Raw genomic sequence first — 24,926 nt, 5'->3', positions numbered from 1 at the left:
TGTGGCCTTTTGGCTCGGAGGGACGGGGAATGGTTTGGGGGACCCTTCTCCTTTTGGAGAGGGTTTCAAGAAGACCAGCATCCTAGTGCACTTTTTTTGTGGCACTTGTCACTTTTTTAAGCGCACTCGGGTTTTGTACACGAATTCGGGCTTTCGATAAAAAAAAATCTGTTCTTATCAGTTTAATATCTGATACGTCCCCTATCTGGGGACCATATATTAAATGGATTTTTAGAACAGGGAGATGGAAAAAGAGCTTGCTCTGTCCACTCCACGCATTGACCTGGTATTGCAGTATCTCCAGGACCGGTGCACCCCTTCTTTAATGCAGTTTCTAAAATCAGAAAGAATTGAATTCAATGCTTTTTGTTCATTTTGCTTGTTTGTCGGATTTTGGGATGGACTCTTTGGCTTTGCTTTTCTTCTCCTCATTGGATTTTTCATGTTAAAAGTTGCAGAAGCCAGATGACAAGCTCATTTTGGTTCAACTTCAGCAACTGTGCATTGCATTGCCATGTAATGTAATGTAATGCAATGCTATCTATCTAGCTCTCCCTCTATACTTCCTTTTGGATAAACAGACATATTAGGCAAGCATTTTGGAGCTTTCACCTAAATAACTACAGGTGGTGAGATAAGCTGCACAATATAATTGACCTTTCAGTATATTGTTGCACACACACCATCTATTTAGCAAATGCCCTTGTTATCAACAGCAGCCTTTTAAACTCACCTGAGCTAACAGGTATGTGAGCTGGTTACTCTGCTGCGCTTAAAATTTCTTTTTTGGTTTGCTACAATGCCTTTTCTGAAACGTTGTCTCCCTCTGCTGGAACACTGACTTCTTTCATTTAATGCCTGCAGACTATAAAAGAGAAACCAACCCAAAAAGTTTGGTTGATTAGTCTGTGGCATTCTTTTAAACTGTTGCTTATGGCGGTCTCTGTGAGCTTCTCAGTGACATTCAGCCATCCAGGTATCCCGCCTGCAGTAGACGGAATGTGGCAATGGAACGCTGGCTGTGCGTGTCATAATAGGCTCTGAGCCTTTATATACCTGCGCACAGCAGCAGCCACCTTCAGTCTGCTGCTGGACAGCCAGCAGCAGCAGCAGCAGGAGAGGTAATTAATCAGCAACCCTCCTGCTAAGGGTAGACAGCTGCTCGTTCCACCCCCCCCCCCGCCTTAATTGGTTCTCCTCCCTTCCAACGGTGTTGAGGCGGGTGGGAACAGCCGGGGGTTGAGGGTACTGTGCTAAAAGAGGTGGAGTTATGCAGATCTAAAACGCGTGGATTGCAGCAGCAGCAAGCCGAAAAGTGCAGGCATGTGAGGGATCTAGAGGTTGACAGCATGTCTTCTTAACGGGAGTCCAGGTGGCCATCTCCACAAATGGACTTTTCAGAATCCTTGGGTGGCACCGTAGTCGGAAACCAATTCTGGTTATCGCTTCTCGGCCTTTTGGCTAAGATCAAGTGTAGTATCTGTTCTTATCAGTTTAATATCTGATACGTCCCCTATCTGGGGACCATATATTAAATGGATTTTTAGAACAGGGAGATGGAAAAAGAGCTTGCTCTGTCCACTCCACGCATTGACCTGGTATTGCAGTATCTCCAGGACCGGTGCACCCCTTCTTTAATGCAGTTTCTAAAATCAGAAAGAATTGAATTCAATGCTTTTTGTTCATTTTGCTTGTTTGTCGGATTTTGGGATGGACTCTTTGGCTTTGCTTTTCTTCTCCTCATTGGATTTTTCATGTTAAAAGTTGCAGAAGCCAGATGACAAGCTCATTTTGGTTCAACTTCAGCAACTGTGCATTGCATTGCCATGTAATGTAATGTAATGCAATGCTATCTATCTAGCTCTCCCTCTATACTTCCTTTTGGATAAACAGACATATTAGGCAAGCATTTTGGAGCTTTCACCTAAATAACTACAGGTGGTGAGATAAGCTGCACAATATAATTGACCTTTCAGTATATTGTTGCACACACACCATCTATTTAGCAAATGCCCTTGTTATCAACAGCAGCCTTTTAAACTCACCTGAGCTAACAGGTATGTGAGCTGGTTACTCTGCTGCGCTTAAAATTTCTTTTTTGGTTTGCTACAATGCCTTTTCTGAAACGTTGTCTCCCTCTGCTGGAACACTGACTTCTTTCATTTAATGCCTGCAGACTATAAAAGAGAAACCAACCCAAAAAGTTTGGTTGATTAGTCTGTGGCATTCTTTTAAACTGTTGCTTATGGCGGTCTCTGTGAGCTTCTCAGTGACATTCAGCCATCCAGGTATCCCGCCTGCAGTAGACGGAATGTGGCAATGGAACGCTGGCTGCGCGTGTCATAATAGGCTCTGAGCCTTTATATACCTGCGCACAGCAGCAGCCACCTTCAGTCTGCTGCTGGACAGCCAGCAGCAGCAGCAGCAGGAGAGGTAATTAATCAGCAACCCTCCTGCTAAGGGTAGACAGCTGCTCGTTCCACCCCCCCCCCCCGCCTTAATTGGTTCTCCTCCCTTCCAAAGGTGTTGAGGCGGGTGGGAACAGCCGGGGGTTGAGGGTACTGTGCTAAAAGAGGTGGAGTTATGCAGATCTAAAACGCGTGGATTGCAGCAGCAGCAAGCCGAAAAGTGCAGGCATGTGAGGGATCTAGAGGTTGACAGCATGTCTTCTTAACGGGAGTCCAGGTGGCCATCTCCACAAATGGACTTTTCAGAATCCTTGGGTGGCACCGTAGTCGGAAACCAATTCTGGTTATCGCTTCTCGGCCTTTTGGCTAAGATCAAGTGTAGTATCTGTTCTTATCAGTTTAATATCTGATACGTCCCCTATCTGGGGACCATATATTAAATGGATTTTTAGAACAGGGAGATGGAAAAAGAGCTTGCTCTGTCCACTCCACGCATTGACCTGGTATTGCAGTATCTCCAGGACCGGTGCACCCCTTCTTTAATGCAGTTTCTAAAATCAGAAAGAATTGAATTCAATGCTTTTTGTTCATTTTGCTTGTTTGTCGGATTTTGGGATGGACTCTTTGGCTTTGCTTTTCTTCTCCTCATTGGATTTTTCATGTTAAAAGTTGCAGAAGCCAGATGACAAGCTCATTTTGGTTCAACTTCAGCAACTGTGCATTGCATTGCCATGTAATGTAATGTAATGCAATGCTATCTATCTAGCTCTCCCTCTATACTTCCTTTTGGATAAACAGACATATTAGGCAAGCATTTTGGAGCTTTCACCTAAATAACTACAGGTGGTGAGATAAGCTGCACAATATAATTGACCTTTCAGTATATTGTTGCACACACACCATCTATTTAGCAAATGCCCTTGTTATCAACAGCAGCCTTTTAAACTCACCAGAGCTAACAGGTATGTGAGCTGGTTACTCTGCTGCGCTTAAAATTTCTTTTTTGGTTTGCTACAATGCCTTTTCTGAAACGTTTTCTCCCTCTGCTGGAACACTGACTTCTTTCATTTAATGCCTGCAGACTATAAAAGAGAAACCAACCCAAAAAGTTTGGTTGATTAGTCTGTGGCATTCTTTTAAACTGTTGCTTATGGCGGTCTCTGTGAGCTTCTCAGTGACATTCAGCCATCCAGGTATCCCGCCTGCAGTAGACGGAATGTGGCAATGGAACGCTGGCTGCGCGTGTCATAATAGGCTCTGAGCCTTTATATACCTGCGCACAGCAGCAGCCACCTTCAGTCTGCTGCTGGACAGCCAGCAGCAGCAGCAGGAGAGGTAATTAATCAGCAACCCTCCTGCTAAGGGTAGACAGCTGCTCGTTCCACCCCCCCCCCGCCTTAATTGGTTCTCCTCCCTTCCAACGGTGTTGAGGCGGGTGGGAACAGCCGGGGGTTGAGGGTACTGTGCTAAAAGAGGTGGAGTTATGCAGATCTAAAACGCGTGGATTGCAGCAGCAGCAAGCCGAAAAGTGCAGGCATGTGAGGGATCTAGAGGTTGACAGCATGTCTTCTTAACGGGAGTCCAGGTGGCCATCTCCACAAATGGACTTTCCAGAATCCTTGGGTGGCACCGTAGTCGGAAACCAATTCTGGTTATCGCTTCTCGGCCTTTTGGCTAAGATCAAGTGTAGTATCTGTTCTTATCAGTTTAATATCTGATACGTCCCCTATCTGGGGACCATATATTAAATGGATTTTTAGAACAGGGAGATGGAAAAAGAGCTTGCTCTGTCCACTCCACGCATTGACCTGGTATTGCAGTATCTCCAGGACCGGTGCACCCCTTCTTTAATGCAGTTTCTAAAATCAGAAAGAATTGAATTCAATGCTTTTTGTTCATTTTGCTTGTTTGTCGGATTTTGGGATGGACTCTTTGGCTTTGCTTTTCTTCTCCTCATTGGATTTTTCATGTTAAAAGTTGCAGAAGCCAGATGACAAGCTCATTTTGGTTCAACTTCAGCAACTGTGCATTGCATTGCCATGTAATGTAATGTAATGCAATGCTATCTATCTAGCTCTCCCTCTATACTTCCTTTTGGATAAACAGACATATTAGGCAAGCATTTTGGAGCTTTCACCTAAATAACTACAGGTGGTGAGATAAGCTGCACAATATAATTGACCTTTCAGTATATTGTTGCACACACACCATCTATTTAGCAAATGCCCTTGTTATCAACAGCAGCCTTTTAAACTCACCTGAGCTAACAGGTATGTGAGCTGGTTACTCTGCTGCGCTTAAAATTTCTTTTTTGGTTTGCTACAATGCCTTTTCTGAAACATTGTCTCCCTCTGCTGGAACACTGACTTCTTTCATTTAATGCCTGCAGACTATAAAAGAGAAACCAACCCAAAAAGTTTGGTTGATTAGTCTGTGGCATTCTTTTAAACTGTTGCTTATGGCGGTCTCTGTGAGCTTCTCAGTGACATTCAGCCATCCAGGTATCCCGCCTGCAGTAGACGGAATGTGGCAATGGAACGCTGGCTGCGCGTGTCATAATAGGCTCTGAGCCTTTATATACCTGCGCACAGCAGCAGCCACCTTCAGTCTGCTGCTGGACAGCCAGCAGCAGCAGCAGCAGGAGAGGTAATTAATCAGCAACCCTTCTGCTAAGGGTAGACAGCTGCTCGTTCCACCCCTCCCCCCGCCTTAATTGGTTCTCCTCCCTTCCAACGGTGTTGAGGCGGGTGGGAACAGCCGGGGGTTGACGGTACTGTGCTAAAAGAGGTGGAGTTATGCAGATCTAAAACGCGTTGATTGCAACAGCAGCAAGCCGAAAAGTGCAGGCATGTGAGGGATCTAGAGGTTGACAGCATGTCTTCTTAACGGGAGTCCAGGTGGCCATCTCCACAAATGGACTTTTCAGAATCCTTGGGTGGCACCGTAGTCGGAAACCAATTCTGGTTATCGCTTCTCGGCCTTTTGGCTAAGATCAAGTGTAGTATCTGTTCTTATCAGTTTAATATCTGATACGTCCCCTATCTGGGGACCATATATTAAATGGATTTTTAGAACAGGGAGATGGAAAAAGAGCTTGCTCTGTCCACTCCACGCATTGACCTGGTATTGCAGTATCTCCAGGACCGGTGCACCCCTTCTTTAATGCAGTTTCTAAAATCAGAAAGAATTGAATTCAATGCTTTTTGTTCATTTTGCTTGTTTGTCGGATTTTGGGATGGACTCTTTGGCTTTGCTTTTCTTCTCCTCATTGGATTTTTCATGTTAAAAGTTGCAGAAGCCAGATGACAAGCTCATTTTGGTTCAACTTCAGCAACTGTGCATTGCATTGCCATGTAATGTAATGTAATGCAATGCTATCTATCTAGCTCTCCCTCTATACTTCCTTTTGGATAAACAGACATATTAGGCAAGCATTTTGGAGCTTTCACCTAAATAACTACAGGTGGTGAGATAAGCTGCACAATATAATTGACCTTTCAGTATATTGTTGCACACACACCATCTATTTAGCAAATGCCCTTGTTATCAACAGCAGCCTTTTAAACTCACCTGAGCTAACAGGTATGTGAGCTGGTTACTCTGCTGCGCTTAAAATTTCTTTTTTGGTTTGCTACAATGCCTTTTCTGAAACGTTGTCTCCCTCTGCTGGAACACTGACTTCTTTCATTTAATGCCTGCAGACTATAAAAGAGAAACCAACCCAAAAAGTTTGGTTGATTAGTCTGTGGCATTCTTTTAAACTGTTGCTTATGGCGGTCTCTGTGAGCTTCTCAGTGACATTCAGCCATCCAGGTGTCCCGCCTGCAGTAGACGGAATGTGGCAATGGAACGCTGGCTGCGCGTGTCATAATAGGCTCTGAGCCTTTATATACCTGCGCACAGCAGCAGCCACCTTCAGTCTGCTGCTGGACAGCCAGCAGCAGCAGCAGCAGGAGAGGTAATTAATCAGCAACCCTCCTGCTAAGGGTAGACAGCTGCTCGTTCCACCCCCCCCCCCCGCCTTAATTGGTTCTCCTCCCTTCCAACGGTGTTGAGGCGGGTGGGAACAGCCGGGGGTTGAGGGTACTGTGCTAAAAGAGGTGGAGTTATGCAGATCTAAAACGCGTGGATTGCAGCAGCAGCAAGCCGAAAAGTGCAGGCATGTGAGGGATCTAGAGGTTGACAGCATGTCTTCTTAACGGGAGTCCAGGTGGCCATCTCCACAAATGGACTTTTCAGAATCCTTGGGTGGCACCGTAGTCGGAAACCAATTCTGGTTATCGCTTCTCGGCCTTTTGGCTAAGATCAAGTGTAGTATCTGTTCTTATCAGTTTAATATCTGATACGTCCCCTATCTGGGGACCATATATTAAATGGATTTTTAGAACAGGGAGATGGAAAAAGAGCTTGCTCTGTCCACTCCACGCATTGACCTGGTATTGCAGTATCTCCAGGACCGGTGCACCCCTTCTTTAATGCAGTTTCTAAAATCAGAAAGAATTGAATTCAATGCTTTTTGTTCATTTTGCTTGTTTGTTGGATTTTGGGATGGACTCTTTGGCTTTGCTTTTCTTCTCCTCATTGGATTTTTCATGTTAAAAGTTGCAGAAGCCAGATGACAAGCTCATTTTGGTTCAACTTCAGCAACTGTGCATTGCATTGCCATGTAATGTAATGTAATGCAATGCTATCTATCTAGCTCTCCCTCTATACTTCCTTTTGGATAAACAGACATATTAGGCAAGCATTTTGGAGCTTTCACCTAAATAATTACAGGTGGTGAGATAAGCTGCACAATATAATTGACCTTTCAGTATATTGTTGCACACACACCATCTATTTAGCAAATGCCCTTGTTATCAACAGCAGCCTTTTAAACTCACCTGAGCTAACAGGTATGTGAGCTGGTTACTCTGCTGCGCTTAAAATTTCTTTTTTGGTTTGCTACAATGCCTTTTCTGAAACGTTGTCTCCCTCTGCTGGAACACTGACTTCTTTCATTTAATGCCTGCAGACTATAAAAGAGAAACCAACCCAAAAAGTTTGGTTGATTAGTCTGTGGCATTCTTTTAAACTGTTGCTTATGGCGGTCTCTGTGAGCTTCTCAGTGACATTCAGCCATCCAGGTATCCCGCCTGCAGTAGACGGAATGTGGCAATGGAACGCTGGCTGCGCGTGTCATAATAGGCTCTGAGCCTTTATATACCTGCGCACAGCAGCAGCCACCTTCAGTCTGCTGCTGGACAGCCAGCAGCAGCAGCAGGAGAGGTAATTAATCAGCAACCCTCCTGCTAAGGGTAGACAGCTGCTCGTTCCACCCCCCCCCGCCTTAATTGGTTCTCCTCCCTTCCAACGGTGTTGAGGCGGGTGGGAACAGCCGGGGGTTGAGGGTACTGTGCTAAAAGAGGTGGAGTTATGCAGATCTAAAACGCGTGGATTGCAGCAGCAGCAAGCCGAAAAGTGGAGGCATGTGAGGGATCTAGAGGTTGACAGCATGTCTTCTTAACGGGAGTCCAGGTGGCCATCTCCACAAATGGACTTTTCAGAATCCTTGGGTGGCACCGTAGTCGGAAACCAATTCTGGTTATCGCTTCTCGGCCTTTTGGCTAAGATCAAGTGTAGTATCTGTTCTTATCAGTTTAATATCTGATACGTCCCCTATCTGGGGACCATATATTAAATGGATTTTTAGAACAGGGAGATGGAAAAAGAGCTTGCTCTGTCCACTCCACGCATTGACCTGGTATTGCAGTATCTCCAGGACCGGTGCACCCCTTCTTTAATGCAGTTTCTAAAATCAGAAAGAATTGAATTCAATGCTTTTTGTTCATTTTGTTTGTTTGTCGGATTTTGGGATGGACTCTTTGGCTTTGCTTTTCTTCTCCTCATTGGATTTTTCATGTTAAAAGTTGCAGAAGCCAGATGACAAGCTCATTTTGGTTCAACTTCAGCAACTGTGCATTGCATTGCCATGTAATGTAATGTAATGCAATGCTATCTATCTAGCTCTCCCTCTATACTTCCTTTTGGATAAACAGACATATTAGGCAAGCATTTTGGAGCTTTCACCTAAATAACTACAGGTGGTGAGATAAGCTGCACAATATAATTGACCTTTCAGTATATTGTTGCACACACACCATCTATTTAGCAAATGCCCTTGTTATCAACAGCAGCCTTTTAAACTCACCTGAGCTAACAGGTATGTGAGCTGGTTACTCTGCTGCGCTTAAAATTTCTTTTTTGGTTTGCTACAATGCCTTTTCTGAAACGTTGTCTCCCTCTGCTGGAACACTGACTTCTTTCATTTAATGCCTGCAGACTATAAAAGAGAAACCAACCCAAAAAGTTTGGTTGATTAGTCTGTGGCATTCTTTTAAACTGTTCCTTATGGCGGTCTCTGTGAGCTTCTCAGTGACATTCAGCCATCCAGGTATCCCGCCTGCAGTAGACGGAATGTGGCAATGGAACGCTGGCTGCGCGTGTCATAATAGGCTCTGAGCCTTTATATACCTGCGCACAGCAGCAGCCACCTTCAGTCTGCTGCTGGACAGCCAGCAGCAGCAGCAGCAGGAGAGGTAATTAATCAGCAACCCTCCTGCTAAGGGTAGACAGCTGCTCGTTCCACCCCCCCCCCGCCTTAATTGGTTCTCCTCCCTTCCAACGGTGTTGAGGCGGGTGGGAACAGCCGGGGGTTGAGGGTACTGTGCTAAAAGAGGTGGTGTTATGCAGATCTAAAACGCGTGGATTGCAGCAGCAGCAAGCCGAAAAGTGCAGGCATGTGAGGGATCTAGAGGTTGACAGCATGTCTTCTTAACGGGAGTCCAGGTGGCCATCTCCACAAATGGACTTTTCAGAATCCTTGGGTGGCACCGTAGTCGGAAACCAATTCTGGTTATCGCTTCTCGGCCTTTTGGCTAAGATCAAGTGTAGTATCTGTTCTTATCAGTTTAATATCTGATACGTCCCCTATCTGGGGACCATATATTAAATGGATTTTTAGAACAGGGAGATGGAAAAAGAGCTTGCTCTGTCCACTCCACGCATTGACCTGGTATTGCAGTATCTCCAGGACCGGTGCACCCCTTCTTTAATGCAGTTTCTAAAATCAGAAAGAATTGAATTCAATGCTTTTTGTTCATTTTGCTTGTTTGTCGGATTTTGGGATGGACTCTTTGGCTTTGCTTTTCTTCTCCTCATTGGATTTTTCATGTTAAAAGTTGCAGAAGCCAGATGACAAGCTCATTTTGGTTCAACTTCAGCAACTGTGCATTGCATTGCCATGTAATGTAATGTAATGCAATGCTATCTATCTAGCTCTCCCTCTATACTTCCTTTTGGATAAACAGACATATTAGGCAAGCATTTTGGAGCTTTCACCTAAATAACTACAGGTGGTGAGATAAGCTGCACAATATAATTGACCTTTCAGTATATTGTTGCACACACACCATCTATTTAGCAAATGCCCTTGTTATCAACAGCAGCCTTTTAAACTCACCTGAGCTAACAGGTATGTGAGCTGGTTACTCTGCTGCGCTTAAAATTTCTTTTTTGGTTTGCTACAATGCCTTTTCTGAAACGTTGTCTCCCTCTGCTGGAACACTGACTTCTTTCATTTAATGCCTGCAGACTATAAAAGAGAAACCAACCCAAAAAGTTTGGTTGATTAGTCTGTGGCATTCTTTTAAACTGTTGCTTATGGCGGTCTCTGTGAGCTTCTCAGTGACATTCAGCCATCCAGGTATCCCGCCTGCAGTAGACGGAATGTGGCAATGGAACGCTGGCTGCGCGTGTCATAATAGGCTCTGAGCCTTTATATACCTGCGCACAGCAGCAGCCACCTTCAGTCTGCTGCTGGACAGCCAGCAGCAGCAGCAGCAGGAGAGGTAATTAATCAGCAACCCTCCTGCTAAGGGTAGACAGCTGCTCGTTCCACCCCCCCCCCCGCCTTAATTGGTTCTCCTCCCTTCCAACGGTGTTGAGGCGGGTGGGAACAGCCGGGGGTTGAGGGTACTGTGCTAAAAGAGGTGGAGTTATGCAGATCTAAAACGCGTGGATTGCAGCAGCAGCAAGCCGAAAAGTGCAGGCATGTGAGGGATCTAGAGGTTGACAGCATGTCTTCTTAACGGGAGTCCAGGTGGCCATCTCCACAAATGGACTTTTCAGAATCCTTGGGTGGCACCGTAGTCGGAAACCAATTCTGGTTATCGCTTCTCGGCCTTTTGGCTAAGATCAAGTGTAGTATCTGTTCTTATCAGTTTAATATCTGATACGTCCCCTATCTGGGGACCATATATTAAATGGATTTTTAGAACAGGGAGATGGAAAAAGAGCTTGCTCTGTCCACTCCACGCATTGACCTGGTATTGCAGTATCTCCAGGACCGGTGCACCCCTTCTTTAATGCAGTTTCTAAAATCAGAAAGAATTGAATTCAATGCTTTTTGTTCATTTTGCTTGTTTGTCGGATTTTGGGATGGACTCTTTGGCTTTGCTTTTCTTCTCCTCATTGGATTTTTCATGTTAAAAGTTGCAGAAGCCAGATGACAAGCTCATTTTGGTTCAACTTCAGCAACTGTGCATTGCATTGCCATGTAATGTAATGTAATGCAATGCTATCTATCTAGCTCTCCCTCTATACTTCCTTTTGGATAAACAGACATATTAGGCAAGCATTTTGGAGCTTTCACCTAAATAACTACAGGTGGTGAGATAAGCTGCACAATATAATTGACCTTTCAGTATATTGTTGCACACACACCATCTATTTAGCAAATGCCCTTGTTATCAACAGCAGCCTTTTAAACTCACCTGAGCTAACAGGTATGTGAGCTGGTTACTCTGCTGCGCTTAAAATTTCTTTTTTGGTTTGCTACAATGCCTTTTCTGAAACGTTGTCTCCCTCTGCTGGAACACTGACTTCTTTCATTTAATGCCTGCAGACTATAAAAGAGAAACCAACCCAAAAAGTTTGGTTGATTAGTCTGTGGCATTCTTTTAAACTGTTGCTTATGGCGGTCTCTGTGAGCTTCTCAGTGACATTCAGCCATCCAGGTATCCCACCTGCAGTAGACGGAATGTGGCAATGGAACGCTGGCTGCGCGTGTCATAATAGGCTCTGAGCCTTTATATACCTGCGCACAGCAGCAGCCACCTTCAGTCTGCTGCTGGACAGCCAGCAGCAGCAGCAGCAGGAGAGGTAATTAATCAGCAACCCTCCTGCTAAGGGTAGACAGCTGCTCGTTCCACCCCCCCCCCCCCGCCTTAATTGGTTCTCCTCCCTTCCAACGGTGTTGAGGCGGGTGGGAACAGCCGGGGGTTGAGGGTACTGTGCTAAAAGAGGTGGAGTTATGCAGATCTAAAACGCGTGGATTGCAGCAGCAGCAAGCCGAAAAGTGCAGGCATGTGAGGGATCTAGAGGTTGACAGCATGTCTTCTTAACGGGAGTCCAGGTGGCCATCTCCACAAATGGACTTTTCAGAATCCTTGGGTGGCACCGTAGTCGGAAACCAATTCTGGTTATCGCTTCTCGGCCTTTTGGCTAAGATCAAGTGTAGTATCTGTTCTTATCAGTTTAATATCTGATACGTCCCCTATCTGGGGACCATATATTAAATGGATTTTTAGAACAGGGAGATGGAAAAAGAGCTTGCTCTGTCCACTCCACGCATTGACCTGGTATTGCAGTATCTCCAGGACCGGTGCACCCCTTCTTTAATGCAGTTTCTAAAATCAGAAAGAATTGAATTCAATGCTTTTTGTTCATTTTGCTTGTTTGTCGGATTTTGGGATGGACTCTTTGGCTTTGCTTTTCTTCTCCTCATTGGATTTTTCATGTTAAAAGTTGCAGAAGCCAGATGACAAGCTCATTTTGGTTCAACTTCAGCAATTGTGCATTGCATTGCCATGTAATGTAATGTAATGCAATGCTATCTATCTAGCTCTCCCTCTATACTTCCTTTTGGATAAACAGACATATTAGGCAAGCATTTTGGAGCTTTCACCTAAATAACTACAGGTGGTGAGATAAGCTGCACAATATAATTGACCTTTCAGTATATTGTTGCACACACACCATCTATTTAGCAAATGCCCTTGTTATCAACAGCAGCCTTTTAAACTCACCTGAGCTAACAGGTATGTGAGCTGGTTACTCTGCTGCGCTTAAAATTTCTTTTTTGGTTTGCTACAATGCCTTTTCTGAAACGTTGTCTCCCTCTGCTGGAACACTGACTTCTTTCATTTAATGCCTGCAGACTATAAAAGAGAAACCAACCCAAAAAGTTTGGTTGATTAGTCTGTGGCATTCTTTTAAACTGTTGCTTATGGCGGTCTCTGTGAGCTTCTCAGTGACATTCAGCCATCCAGGTATCCCGCCTGCAGTAGACGGAATGTGGCAATGGAACGCTGGCTGCGCGTGTCATAATAGGCTCTGAGCCTTTATATACCTGCGCACAGCAGCAGCCACCTTCAGTCTGCTGCTGGACAGCCAGCAGCAGCAGCAGCAGGAGAGGTAATTAATCAGCAACCCTCCTGCTAAGGGTAGACAGCTGCTCGTTCCACCCCCCCCCCCCGCCTTAATTGGTTCTCCTCCCTTCCAACGGTGTTGAGGCGGGTGGGGACAGCCGGGGGTTGAGGGTACTGTGCTAAAAGAGGTGGAGTTATGCAGATCTAAAACGCGTGGATTGCAGCAGCAGCAAGCCGAAAAGTGCAGGCATGTGAGGGATCTAGAGGTTGACAGCATGTCTTCTTAACGGGAGTCCAGGTGGCCATCTCCACAAATGGACTTTTCAGAATCCTTGGGTGGCACCGTAGTCGGAAACCAATTCTGGTTATCGCTTCTCGGCCTTTTGGCTAAGATCAAGTGTAGTATCTGTTCTTATCAGTTTAATATCTGATACGTCCCCTATCTGGGGACCATATATTAAATGGATTTTTAGAACAGGGAGATGGAAAAAGAGCTTGCTCTGTCCACTCCACGCATTGACCTGGTATTGCAGTATCTCCAGGACCGGTGCACCCCTTCTTTAATGCAGTTTCTAAAATCAGAAAGAATTGAATTCAATGCTTTTTGTTCATTTTGCTTGTTTGTCGGATTTTGGGATGGACTCTTTGGCTTTGCTTTTCTTCTCCTCATTGGATTTTTCATGTTAAAAGTTGCAGAAGCCAGATGACAAGCTCATTTTGGTTCAACTTCAGCAACTGTGCATTGCATTGCCATGTAATGTAATGTAATGCAATGCTATCTATCTAGCTCTCCCTCTATACTTCCTTTTGGATAAACAGACATATTAGGCAAGCATTTTGGAGCTTTCACCTAAATAACTACAGGTGGTGAGATAAGCTGCACAATATAATTGACCTTTCAGTATATTGTTGCACACACACCATCTATTTAGCAAATGCCCTTGTTATCAACAGCAGCCTTTTAAACTCACCTGAGCTAACAGGTATGTGAGCTGGTTACTCTGCTGCGCTTAAAATTTCTTTTTTGGTTTGCTACAATGCCTTTTCTGAAACGTTGTCTCCCTCTGCTGGAACACTGACTTCTTTCATTTAATGCCTGCAGACTATAAAAGAGAAACCAACCCAAAAAGTTTGGTTGATTAGTCTGTGGCATTCTTTTAAACTGTTGCTTATGGCGGTCTCTGTGAGCTTCTCAGTGACATTCAGCCATCCAGGTATCCCGCCTGCAGTAGACGGAATGTGGCAATGGAACGCTGGCTGCGCGTGTCATAATAGGCTCTGAGCCTTTATATACCTGCGCACAGCAGCAGCCACCTTCAGTCTGCTGCTGGACAGCCAGCAGCAGCAGCAGCAGGAGAGGTAATTAATCAGCAACCCTCCTGCTAAGGGTAGACAGCTGCTCGTTCCACCCCCCCCCCCCCCGCCTTAATTGGTTCTCCTCCCTTCCAACGGTGTTGAGGCGGGTGGGAACAGCCGGGGGTTGAGGGTACTGTGCTAAAAGAGGTGGAGTTATGCAGATCTAAAACGCGTGGATTGCAGCAGCAGCAAGCCGAAAAGTGCAGGCATGTGAGGGATCTAGAGGTTGACAGCATGTCTTCTTAACGGGAGTCCAGGTGGCCATCTCCACAAATGGACTTTTCAGAATCCTTGGGTGGCACCGTAGTCGGAAACCAATTCTGGTTATCGCTTCTCGGCCTTTTGGCTAAGATCAAGTGTAGTATCTGTTCTTATCAGTTTAATATCTGATACGTCCCCTATCTGGGGACCATATATTAAATGGATTTTTAGAACAGGGAGATGGAAAAAGAGCTTGCTCTGTCCACTCCACGCATTGACCTGGTATTGCAGTATCTCCAGGACCGGTGCACCCCTTCTTTAATGCAGTTTCTAAAATCAGAAAGAATTGAATTCAATGCTTTTTGTTCATTTTGCTTGTTTGTCGGATTTTGGGATGGACTCTTTGGCTTTGCTTTTCTTCTCCTCATTGGATTTTTCATGTTAAAAGTTGCAGAAGCCAGATGACAAGCTCATTTTGGTTCAACTTCAGCAACTGTGCATTGCATTGCCATGTAATGTAATGTAATGCAATGCTATCTATCTAGCTCTCCCTCTATACTTCCTTTTGGATAAACAGACATATTAGGCAAGCATTTTGGAGCTTTCACCTAAATAACTACAGGTGGTGAGATAAGCTGCACAATATAATTGACCTTTCAGTATATTGTTGCACACACACCATCTATTTAGCAAATGCCCTTGTTATCAACAGCAGCCTTTTAAACTCACCTGAGCTAACAGGTATGTGAGCTGGTTACTCTGCTGCGCTTAAAATTTCTTTTTTGGTTTGCTACAATGCCTTTTCTGAAACGTTGTCTCCCTCTGCTGGAACACTGACTTCTTTCATTTAATGCCTGCAGACTATAAAAGAGAAACCAACCCAAAAAGTTTGGTTGATTAGTCTGTGGCATTCTTTTAAACTGTTGCTTATGGCGGTCTCTGTGAGCTTCTCAGTGACATTCAGCCATCCAGGTATCCCGCCTGCAGTAGACGGAATGTGGCAATGGAACGCTGGCTGCACGTGTCATAATAGGCTCTGAGCCTTTATATACCTGCGCACAGCAGCAGCCACCTTCAGTCTGCTGCTGGACAGCCAGCAGCAGCAGCAGCAGGAGAGGTAATTAATCAGCAACCCTCCTGCTAAGGGTAGACAGCTGCTCGTTCCACCCCCCCCCCCCGCCTTAATTGGTTCTCCTCCCTTCCAACGGTGTTGAGGCGGGTGGGGACAGCCGGGGGTTGAGGGTACTGTGCTAAAAGAGGTGGAGTTATGCAGATCTAAAACGCGTGGATTGCAGCAGCAGCAAGCCGAAAAGTGCAGGCATGTGAGGGATCTAGAGGTTGACAGCATGTCTTCTTAACGGGAGTCCAGGTGGCCATCTCCACAAATGGACTTTTCAGAATCCTTGGGTGGCACCGTAGTCGGAAACCAATTCTGGTTATCGCTTCTCGGCCTTTTGGCTAAGATCAAGTGTAGTATCTGTTCTTATCAGTTTAATATCTGATACGTCCCCTATCTGGGGACCATATATTAAATGGATTTTTAGAACAGGGAGATGGAAAAAGAGCTTGCTCTGTCCACTCCACGCATTGACCTGGTATTGCAGTATCTCCAGGACCGGTGCACCCCTTCTTTAATGCAGTTTCTAAAATCAGAAAGAATTGAATTCAATGCTTTTTGTTCATTTTGCTTGTTTGTCGGATTTTGGGATGGACTCTTTGGCTTTGCTTTTCTTCTCCTCATTGGATTTTTCATGTTAAAAGTTGCAGAAGCCAGATGACAAGCTCATTTTGGTTCAACTTCAGCAACTGTGCATTGCATTGCCATGTAATGTAATGTAATGCAATGCTATCTATCTAGCTCTCCCTCTATACTTCCTTTTGGATAAACAGACATATTAGGCAAGCATTTTGGAGCTTTCACCTAAATAACTACAGGTGGTGAGATAAGCTGCACAATATAATTGACCTTTCAGTATATTGTTGCACACACACCATCTATTTAGCAAATGCCCTTGTTATCAACAGCAGCCTTTTAAACTCACCTGAGCTAACAGGTATGTGAGCTGGTTACTCTGCTGCGCTTAAAATTTCTTTTTTGGTTTGCTACAATGCCTTTTCTGAAACGTTGTCTCCCTCTGCTGGAACACTGACTTCTTTCATTTAATGCCTGCAGACTATAAAAGAGAAACCAACCCAAAAAGTTTGGTTGATTAGTCTGTGGCATTCTTTTAAACTGTTGCTTATGGCGGTCTCTGTGAGCTTCTCAGTGACATTCAGCCATCCAGGTATCCCGCCTGCAGTAGACGGAATGTGGCAATGGAACGCTGGCTGCGCGTGTCATAATAGGCTCTGAGCCTTTATATACCTGCGCACAGCAGCAGCCACCTTCAGTCTGCTGCTGGACAGCCAGCAGCAGCAGCAGCAGGAGAGGTAATTAATCAGCAACCCTCCTGCTAAGGGTAGACAGCTGCTCGTTCCACCCCCCCCCCCCCCGCCTTAATTGGTTCTCCTCCCTTCCAACGGTGTTGAGGCGGGTGGGAACAGCCGGGGGTTGAGGGTACTGTGCTAAAAGAGGTGGAGTTATGCAGATCTAAAACGCGTGGATTGCAGCAGCAGCAAGCCGAAAAGTGCAGGCATGTGAGGGATCTAGAGGTTGACAGCATGTCTTCTTAACGGGAGTCCAGGTGGCCATCTCCACAAATGGACTTTTCAGAATCCTTGGGTGGCACCGTAGTCGGAAACCAATTCTGGTTATCGCTTCTCGGCCTTTTGGCTAAGATCAAGTGTAGTATCTGTTCTTATCAGTTTAATATCTGATACGTCCCCTATCTGGGGACCATATATTAAATGGATTTTTAGAACAGGGAGATGGAAAAAGAGCTTGCTCTGTCCACTCCACGCATTGACCTGGTATTGCAGTATCTCCAGGACCGGTGCACCCCTTCTTTAATGCAGTTTCTAAAATCAGAAAGAATTGAATTCAATGCTTTTTGTTCATTTTGCTTGTTTGTCGGATTTTGGGATGGACTCTTTGGCTTTGCTTTTCTTCTCCTCATTGGATTTTTCATGTTAAAAGTTGCAGAAGCCAGATGACAAGCTCATTTTGGTTCAACTTCAGCAACTGTGCATTGCATTGCCATGTAATGTAATGTAATGCAATGCTATCTATCTAGCTCTCCCTCTATACTTCCTTTTGGATAAACAGACATATTAGGCAAGCATTTTGGAGCTTTCACCTAAATAACTACAGGTGGTGAGATAAGCTGCACAATATAATTGACCTTTCAGTATATTGTTGCACACACACCATCTATTTAGCAAATGCCCTTGTTATCAACAGCAGCCTTTTAAACTCACCTGAGCTAACAGGTATGTGAGCTGGTTACTCTGCTGCGCTTAAAATTTCTTTTTTGGTTTGCTACAATGCCTTTTCTGAAACGTTGTCTCCCTCTGCTGGAACACTGACTTCTTTCATTTAATGCCTGCAGACTATAAAAGAGAAACCAACCCAAAAAGTTTGGTTGATTAGTCTGTGGCATTCTTTTAAACTGTTGCTTATGGCGGTCTCTGTGAGCTTCTCAGTGACATTCAGCCATCCAGGTATCCCGCCTGCAGTAGACGGAATGTGGCAATGGAACGCTGGCTGCGCGTGTCATAATAGGCTCTGAGCCTTTATATACCTGCGCACAGCAGCAGCCACCTTCAGTCTGCTGCTGGACAGCCAGCAGCAGCAGCAGGAGAGGTAATTAATCAGCAACCCTCCTGCTAAGGGTAGACAGCTGCTCGTTCCACCCCCCCCCCCCGCCTTAATTGGTTCTCCTCCCTTCCAACGGTGTTGAGGCGGGTGGGAACAGCCGGGGGTTGAGGGTACTGTGCTAAAAGAGGTGGAGTTATGCAGATCTAAAACGCGTGGATTGCAGCAGCAGCAAGCCGAAAAGTGCAGGCATGTGAGGGATCTAGAGGTTGACAGCATGTCTTCTTAACGGGAGTCCAGGTGGCCATCTCCACAAATGGACTTTTCAGAATCCTTGGGTGGCACCGTAGTCGGAAACCAATCCTGGTTATCGCTTCTCGGCCTTTTGGCTAAGATCAAGTGTAGTATCTGTTCTTATCAGTTTAATATCTGATACGTCCCCTATCTGGGGACCATATATTAAATGGATTTTTAGAACAGGGAGATGGAAAAAGAGCTTGCTCTGTCCACTCCACGCATTGACCTGGTATTGCAGTATCTCCAGGACCGGTGCACCCCTTCTTTAATGCAGTTTCTAAAATCAGAAAGAATTGAATTCAATGCTTTTTGTTCATTTTGCTTGTTTGTCGGATTTTGGGATGGACTCTTTGGCTTTGCTTTTCTTCTCCTCATTGGATTTTTCATGTTAAAAGTTGCAGAAGCCAGATGACAAGCTCATTTTGGTTCAACTTCAGCAACTGTGCATTGCATTGCCATGTAATGTAATGTAATGCAATGCTATCTATCTAGCTCTCCCTCTATACTTCCTTTTGGATAAACAGACATATTAGGCAAGCATTTTGGAGCTTTCACCTAAATAACTACAGGTGGTGAGATAAGCTGCACAATATAATTGACCTTTCAGTATATTGTTGCACACACACCATCTATTTAGCAAATGCCCTTGTTATCAACAGCAGCCTTTTAAACTCACCTGAGCTAACAGGTATGTGAGCTGGTTACTCTGCTGCGCTTAAAATTTCTTTTTTGGTTTGCTACAATGCCTTTTCTGAAACGTTGTCTCCCTCTGCTGGAACACTGACTTCTTTCATTTAATGCCTGCAGACTATAAAAGAGAAACCAACCCAAAAAGTTTGGTTGATTAGTCTGTGGCATTCTTTTAAACTGTTGCTTATGGCGGTCTCTGTGAGCTTCTCAGTGACATTCAGCCATCCAGGTATCCCGCCTGCAGTAGACGGAATGTGGCAATGGAACGCTGGCTGCGCGTGTCATAATAGGCTCTGAGCCTTTATATACCTGCGCACAGCAGCAGCCACCTTCAGTCTGCTGCTGGACAGCCAGCAGCAGCAGCAGGAGAGGTAATTAATCAGCAACCCTCCTGCTAAGGGTAGACAGCTGCTCGTTCCACCCCCCCCCCCCGCCTTAATTGGTTCTCCTCCCTTCCAACGGTGTTGAGGCGGGTGGGAACAGCCGGGGGTTGAGGGTACTGTGCTAAAAGAGGTGGAGTTATGCAGATCTAAAACGCGTGGATTGCAGCAGCAGCAAGCCGAAAAGTGCAGGCATGTGAGGGATCTAGAGGTTGACAGCATGTCTTCTTAACGGGAGTCCAGGTGGCCATCTCCACAAATGGACTTTTCAGAATCCTTGGGTGGCACCGTAGTCGGAAACCAATCCTGGTTATCGCTTCTCGGCCTTTTGGCTAAGATCAAGTGTAGTATCTGTTCTTATCAGTTTAATATCTGATACGTCCCCTATCTGGGGACCATATATTAAATGGATTTTTAGAACAGGGAGATGGAAAAAGAGCTTGCTCTGTCCACTCCACGCATTGACCTGGTATTGCAGTATCTCCAGGACCGGTGCACCCCTTCTTTAATGCAGTTTCTAAAATCAGAAAGAATTGAATTCAATGCTTTTTGTTCATTTTGCTTGTTTGTCGGATTTTGGGATGGACTCTTTGGCTTTGCTTTTCTTCTCCTCATTGGATTTTTCATGTTAAAAGTTGCAGAAGCCAGATGACAAGCTCATTTTGGTTCAACTTCAGCAACTGTGCATTGCATTGCCATGTAATGTAATGTAATGCAATGCTATCTATCTAGCTCTCCCTCTATACTTCCTTTTGGATAAACAGACATATTAGGCAAGCATTTTGGAGCTTTCACCTAAATAACTACAGGTGGTGAGATAAGCTGCACAATATAATTGACCTTTCAGTATATTGTTGCACACACACCATCTATTTAGCAAATGCCCTTGTTATCAACAGCAGCCTTTTAAACTCACCTGAGCTAACAGGTATGTGAGCTGGTTACTCTGCTGCGCTTAAAATTTCTTTTTTGGTTTGCTACAATGCCTTTTCTGAAACGTTGTCTCCCTCTGCTGGAACACTGACTTCTTTCATTTAATGCCTGCAGACTATAAAAGAGAAACCAACCCAAAAAGTTTGGTTGATTAGTCTGTGGCATTCTTTTAAACTGTTGCTTATGGCGGTCTCTGTGAGCTTCTCAGTGACATTCAGCCATCCAGGTATCCCGCCTGCAGTAGACGGAATGTGGCAATGGAACGCTGGCTGCACGTGTCATAATAGGCTCTGAGCCTTTATATACCTGCGCACAGCAGCAGCCACCTTCAGTCTGCTGCTGGACAGCCAGCAGCAGCAGCAGCAGGAGAGGTAATTAATCAGCAACCCTCCTGCTAAGGGTAGACAGCTGCTCGTTCCACCCCCCCCCCCGCCTTAATTGGTTCTCCTCCCTTCCAACGGTGTTGAGGCGGGTGGGAACAGCCGGGGGTTGAGGGTACTGTGCTAAAAGAGGTGGAGTTATGCAGATCTAAAACGCGTGGATTGCAGCAGCAGCAAGCCGAAAAGTGCAGGCATGTGAGGGATCTAGAGGTTGACAGCATGTCTTCTTAACGGGAGTCCAGGTGGCCATCTCCACAAATGGACTTTTCAGAATCCTTGGGTGGCACCGTAGTCGGAAACCAATTCTGGTTATCGCTTCTCGGCCTTTTGGCTAAGATCAAGTGTAGTATCTGTTCTTATCAGTTTAATATCTGATACGTCCCCTATCTGGGGACCATATATTAAATGGATTTTTAGAACAGGGAGATGGAAAAAGAGCTTGCTCTGTCCACTCCACGCATTGACCTGGTATTGCAGTATCTCCAGGACCGGTGCACCCCTTCTTTAATGCAGTTTCTAAAATCAGAAAGAATTGAATTCAATGCTTTTTGTTCATTTTGCTTGTTTGTCGGATTTTGGGATGGACTCTTTGGCTTTGCTTTTCTTCTCCTCATTGGATTTTTCATGTTAAAAGTTGCAGAAGCCAGATGACAAGCTCATTTTGGTTCAACTTCAGCAACTGTGCATTGCATTGCCATGTAATGTAATGTAATGCAATGCTATCTATCTAGCTCTCCCTCTATACTTCCTTTTGGATAAACAGACATATTAGGCAAGCATTTTGGAGCTTTCACCTAAATAACTACAGGTGGTGAGATAAGCTGCACAATATAATTGACCTTTCAGTATATTGTTGCACACACACCATCTATTTAGCAAATGCCCTTGTTATCAACAGCAGCCTTTTAAACTCACCTGAGCTAACAGGTATGTGAGCTGGTTACTCTGCTGCGCTTAAAATTTCTTTTTTGGTTTGCTACAATGCCTTTTCTGAAACGTTGTCTCCCTCTGCTGGAACACTGACTTCTTTCATTTAATGCCTGCAGACTATAAAAGAGAAACCAACCCAAAAAGTTTGGTTGATTAGTCTGTGGCATTCTTTTAAACTGTTGCTTATGGCGGTCTCTGTGAGCTTCTCAGTGACATTCAGCCATCCAGGTATCCCGCCTGCAGTAGACGGAATGTGGCAATGGAACGCTGGCTGCGCGTGTCATAATAGGCTCTGAGCCTTTATATACCTGCGCACAGCAGCAGCCACCTTCAGTCTGCTGCTGGACAGCCAGCAGCAGCAGCAGCAGGAGAGGTAATTAATCAGCAACCCTCCTGCTAAGGGTAGACAGCTGCTCGTTCCACCCCCCCCCCCGCCTTAATTGGTTCTCCTCCCTTCCAACGGTGTTGAGGTGGGTGGGAACAGCCGGGGGTTGAGGGTACTGTGCTAAAAGAGGTGGAGTTATGCAGATCTAAAACGCGTGGATTGCAGCAGCAGCAAGCCGAAAAGTGCAGGCATGTGAGGGATCTAGAGGTTGACAGCATGTCTTCTTAACGGGAGTCCAGGTGGCCATCTCCACAAATGGACTTTTCAGAATCCTTGGGTGGCACCGTAGTCGGAAACCAATTCTGGTTATCGCTTCTCGGCCTTTTGGCTAAGATCAAGTGTAGTATCTGTTCTTATCAGTTTAATATCTGATACGTCCCCTATCTGGGGACCATATATTAAATGGATTTTTAGAACAGGGAGATGGAAAAAGAGCTTGCTCTGTCCACTCCACGCATTGACCTGGTATTGCAGTATCTCCAGGACCGGTGCACCCCTTCTTTAATGCAGTTTCTAAAATCAGAAAGAATTGAATTCAATGCTTTTTGTTCATTTTGCTTGTTTGTCGGATTTTGGGATGGACTCTTTGGCTTTGCTTTTCTTCTCCTCATTGGATTTTTCATGTTAAAAGTTGCAGAAGCCAGATGACAAGCTCATTTTGGTTCAACTTCAGCAACTGTGCATTGCATTGCCATGTAATGTAATGTAATGCAATGCTATCTATCTAGCTCTCCCTCTATACTTCCTTTTGGATAAACAGACATATTAGGCAAGCATTTTGGAGCTTTCACCTAAATAACTACAGGTGGTGAGATAAGCTGCACAATATAATTGACCTTTCAGTATATTGTTGCACACACACCATCTATTTAGCAAATGCCCTTGTTATCAACAGCAGCCTTTTAAACTCACCTGAGCTAACAGGTATGTGAGCTGGTTACTCTGCTGCGCTTAAAATTTCTTTTTTGGTTTGCTACAATGCCTTTTCTGAAACGTTGTCTCCCTCTGCTGGAACACTGACTTCTTTCATTTAATGCCTGCAGACTATAAAAGAGAAACCAACCCAAAAAGTTTGGTTGATTAGTCTGTGGCATTCTTTTAAACTGTTGCTTATGGCGGTCTCTGTGAGCTTCTCAGTGACATTCAGCCATCCAGGTATCCCGCCTGCAGTAGACGGAATGTGGCAATGGAACGCTGGCTGCGCGTGTCATAATAGGCTCTGAGCCTTTATATACCTGCGCACAGCAGCAGCCACCTTCAGTCTGCTGCTGGACAGCCAGCAGCAGCAGCAGCAGGAGAGGTAATTAATCAGCAACCCTCCTGCTAAGGGTAGACAGCTGCTCGTTCCACCCCCCCCCCCGCCTTAATTGGTTCTCCTCCCTTCCAACGGTGTTGAGGTGGGTGGGAACAGCCGGGGGTTGAGGGTACTGTGCTAAAAGAGGTGGAGTTATGCAGATCTAAAACGCGTGGATTGCAGCAGCAGCAAGCCGAAAAGTGCAGGCATGTGAGGGATCTAGAGGTTGACAGCATGTCTTCTTAACGGGAGTCCAGGTGGCCATCTCCACAAATGGACTTTTCAGAATCCTTGGGTGGCACCGTAGTCGGAAACCAATTCTGGTTATCGCTTCTCGGCCTTTTGGCTAAGATCAAGTGTAGTATCTGTTCTTATCAGTTTAATATCTGATACGTCCCCTATCTGGGGACCATATATTAAATGGATTTTTAGAACAGGGAGATGGAAAAAGAGCTTGCTCTGTCCACTCCACGCATTGACCTGGTATTGCAGTATCTCCAGGACCGGTGCACCCCTTCTTTAATGCAGTTTCTAAAATCAGAAAGAATTGAATTCAATGCTTTTTGTTCATTTTGCTTGTTTGTCGGATTTTGGGATGGACTCTTTGGCTTTGCTTTTCTTCTCCTCATTGGATTTTTCATGTTAAAAGTTGCAGAAGCCAGATGACAAGCTCATTTTGGTTCAACTTCAGCAACTGTGCATTGCATTGCCATGTAATGTAATGTAATGCAATGCTATCTATCTAGCTCTCCCTCTATACTTCCTTTTGGATAAACAGACATATTAGGCAAGCATTTTGGAGCTTTCACCTAAATAACTACAGGTGGTGAGATAAGCTGCACAATATAATTGACCTTTCAGTATATTGTTGCACACACACCATCTATTTAGCAAATGCCCTTGTTATCAACAGCAGCCTTTTAAACTCACCTGAGCTAACAGGTATGTGAGCTGGTTACTCTGCTGCGCTTAAAATTTCTTTTTTGGTTTGCTACAATGCCTTTTCTGAAACGTTGTCTCCCTCTGCTGGAACACTGACTTCTTTCATTTAATGCCTGCAGACTATAAAAGAGAAACCAACCCAAAAAGTTTGGTTGATTAGTCTGTGGCATTCTTTTAAACTGTTGCTTATGGCGGTCTCTGTGAGCTTCTCAGTGACATTCAGCCATCCAGGTATCCCGCCTGCAGTAGACGGAATGTGGCAATGGAACGCTGGCTGTGCGTGTCATAATAGGCTCTGAGCCTTTATATACCTGCGCACAGCAGCAGCCACCTTCAGTCTGCTGCTGGACAGCCAGCAGCAGCAGCAGCAGGAGAGGTAATTAATCAGCAACCCTCCTGCTAAGGGTAGACAGCTGCTCGTTGCACCCCCCCCCCGCCTTAATTGGTTCTCCTCCCTTCCAACGGTGTTGAGGCGGGTGGGAACAGCCGGGGGTTGAGGGTACTGTGCTAAAAGAGGTGGAGTTATGCAGATCTAAAACGCGTGGATTGCAGCAGCAGCAAGCCGAA

The 24,926-nt window shown here is 45.1% G+C and overlaps 18 non-coding genes and 1 pseudogene across 18 annotated transcripts; all 19 read left to right on the top strand.

The window, feature by feature from the left end:
• Positions 1–139: 139 nt before the first annotated feature.
• Positions 140–320, top strand: LOC141185756 (U2 spliceosomal RNA; annotated as a pseudogene).
• A 1,121-nt stretch (positions 321–1,441) lies between these two features.
• Positions 1,442–1,632, top strand: LOC141190825 (U2 spliceosomal RNA). Its single transcript, XR_012264838.1, has one exon. It is a non-coding gene; the product is annotated as a U2 spliceosomal RNA (small nuclear RNA).
• A 1,122-nt stretch (positions 1,633–2,754) lies between these two features.
• LOC141190824 (U2 spliceosomal RNA) lies at positions 2,755–2,945 on the top strand. Its single transcript, XR_012264837.1, has one exon. It is a non-coding gene; the product is annotated as a U2 spliceosomal RNA (small nuclear RNA).
• A 1,117-nt stretch (positions 2,946–4,062) lies between these two features.
• Positions 4,063–4,253, top strand: LOC141190822 (U2 spliceosomal RNA). The gene has a single exon (XR_012264835.1). It is a non-coding gene; the product is annotated as a U2 spliceosomal RNA (small nuclear RNA).
• Positions 4,254–5,374: 1,121 nt separating this feature from the next.
• On the top strand, positions 5,375–5,565 carry LOC141190821 (U2 spliceosomal RNA). Its single transcript, XR_012264834.1, has one exon. It is a non-coding gene; the product is annotated as a U2 spliceosomal RNA (small nuclear RNA).
• Positions 5,566–6,687: 1,122 nt separating this feature from the next.
• Positions 6,688–6,878, top strand: LOC141190820 (U2 spliceosomal RNA). The gene has a single exon (XR_012264833.1). It is a non-coding gene; the product is annotated as a U2 spliceosomal RNA (small nuclear RNA).
• Positions 6,879–7,994: 1,116 nt separating this feature from the next.
• Positions 7,995–8,185, top strand: LOC141190819 (U2 spliceosomal RNA). Its single transcript, XR_012264832.1, has one exon. It is a non-coding gene; the product is annotated as a U2 spliceosomal RNA (small nuclear RNA).
• Positions 8,186–9,305: 1,120 nt separating this feature from the next.
• On the top strand, positions 9,306–9,496 carry LOC141190818 (U2 spliceosomal RNA). The gene has a single exon (XR_012264831.1). It is a non-coding gene; the product is annotated as a U2 spliceosomal RNA (small nuclear RNA).
• A 1,121-nt stretch (positions 9,497–10,617) lies between these two features.
• LOC141190817 (U2 spliceosomal RNA) lies at positions 10,618–10,808 on the top strand. The gene has a single exon (XR_012264830.1). It is a non-coding gene; the product is annotated as a U2 spliceosomal RNA (small nuclear RNA).
• A 1,123-nt stretch (positions 10,809–11,931) lies between these two features.
• On the top strand, positions 11,932–12,122 carry LOC141190816 (U2 spliceosomal RNA). Its single transcript, XR_012264829.1, has one exon. It is a non-coding gene; the product is annotated as a U2 spliceosomal RNA (small nuclear RNA).
• A 1,122-nt stretch (positions 12,123–13,244) lies between these two features.
• On the top strand, positions 13,245–13,435 carry LOC141190815 (U2 spliceosomal RNA). Its single transcript, XR_012264828.1, has one exon. It is a non-coding gene; the product is annotated as a U2 spliceosomal RNA (small nuclear RNA).
• Positions 13,436–14,559: 1,124 nt separating this feature from the next.
• Positions 14,560–14,750, top strand: LOC141190814 (U2 spliceosomal RNA). Its single transcript, XR_012264827.1, has one exon. It is a non-coding gene; the product is annotated as a U2 spliceosomal RNA (small nuclear RNA).
• Positions 14,751–15,872: 1,122 nt separating this feature from the next.
• Positions 15,873–16,063, top strand: LOC141190813 (U2 spliceosomal RNA). Its single transcript, XR_012264826.1, has one exon. It is a non-coding gene; the product is annotated as a U2 spliceosomal RNA (small nuclear RNA).
• A 1,124-nt stretch (positions 16,064–17,187) lies between these two features.
• On the top strand, positions 17,188–17,378 carry LOC141190811 (U2 spliceosomal RNA). Its single transcript, XR_012264824.1, has one exon. It is a non-coding gene; the product is annotated as a U2 spliceosomal RNA (small nuclear RNA).
• Positions 17,379–18,497: 1,119 nt separating this feature from the next.
• Positions 18,498–18,688, top strand: LOC141190810 (U2 spliceosomal RNA). The gene has a single exon (XR_012264823.1). It is a non-coding gene; the product is annotated as a U2 spliceosomal RNA (small nuclear RNA).
• A 1,119-nt stretch (positions 18,689–19,807) lies between these two features.
• Positions 19,808–19,998, top strand: LOC141190809 (U2 spliceosomal RNA). Its single transcript, XR_012264822.1, has one exon. It is a non-coding gene; the product is annotated as a U2 spliceosomal RNA (small nuclear RNA).
• Positions 19,999–21,119: 1,121 nt separating this feature from the next.
• LOC141190808 (U2 spliceosomal RNA) lies at positions 21,120–21,310 on the top strand. The gene has a single exon (XR_012264821.1). It is a non-coding gene; the product is annotated as a U2 spliceosomal RNA (small nuclear RNA).
• A 1,121-nt stretch (positions 21,311–22,431) lies between these two features.
• LOC141190807 (U2 spliceosomal RNA) lies at positions 22,432–22,622 on the top strand. The gene has a single exon (XR_012264820.1). It is a non-coding gene; the product is annotated as a U2 spliceosomal RNA (small nuclear RNA).
• A 1,121-nt stretch (positions 22,623–23,743) lies between these two features.
• LOC141190806 (U2 spliceosomal RNA) lies at positions 23,744–23,934 on the top strand. The gene has a single exon (XR_012264819.1). It is a non-coding gene; the product is annotated as a U2 spliceosomal RNA (small nuclear RNA).
• Positions 23,935–24,926: the final 992 nt, after the last annotated feature.

This window comes from Phyllobates terribilis, unplaced genomic scaffold (genome assembly GCF_046119375.1).
Source record: "Phyllobates terribilis strain yellow unplaced genomic scaffold, ASM4611937v1 Scaffold_40__1_contigs__length_11209783, whole genome shotgun sequence".
Taxonomy (NCBI): Eukaryota; Metazoa; Chordata; class Amphibia; order Anura; family Dendrobatidae; genus Phyllobates; species Phyllobates terribilis.
Note: the sequence above shows the minus strand (reverse complement) of the source record. Positions and strands in the feature narration are given on the sequence as shown.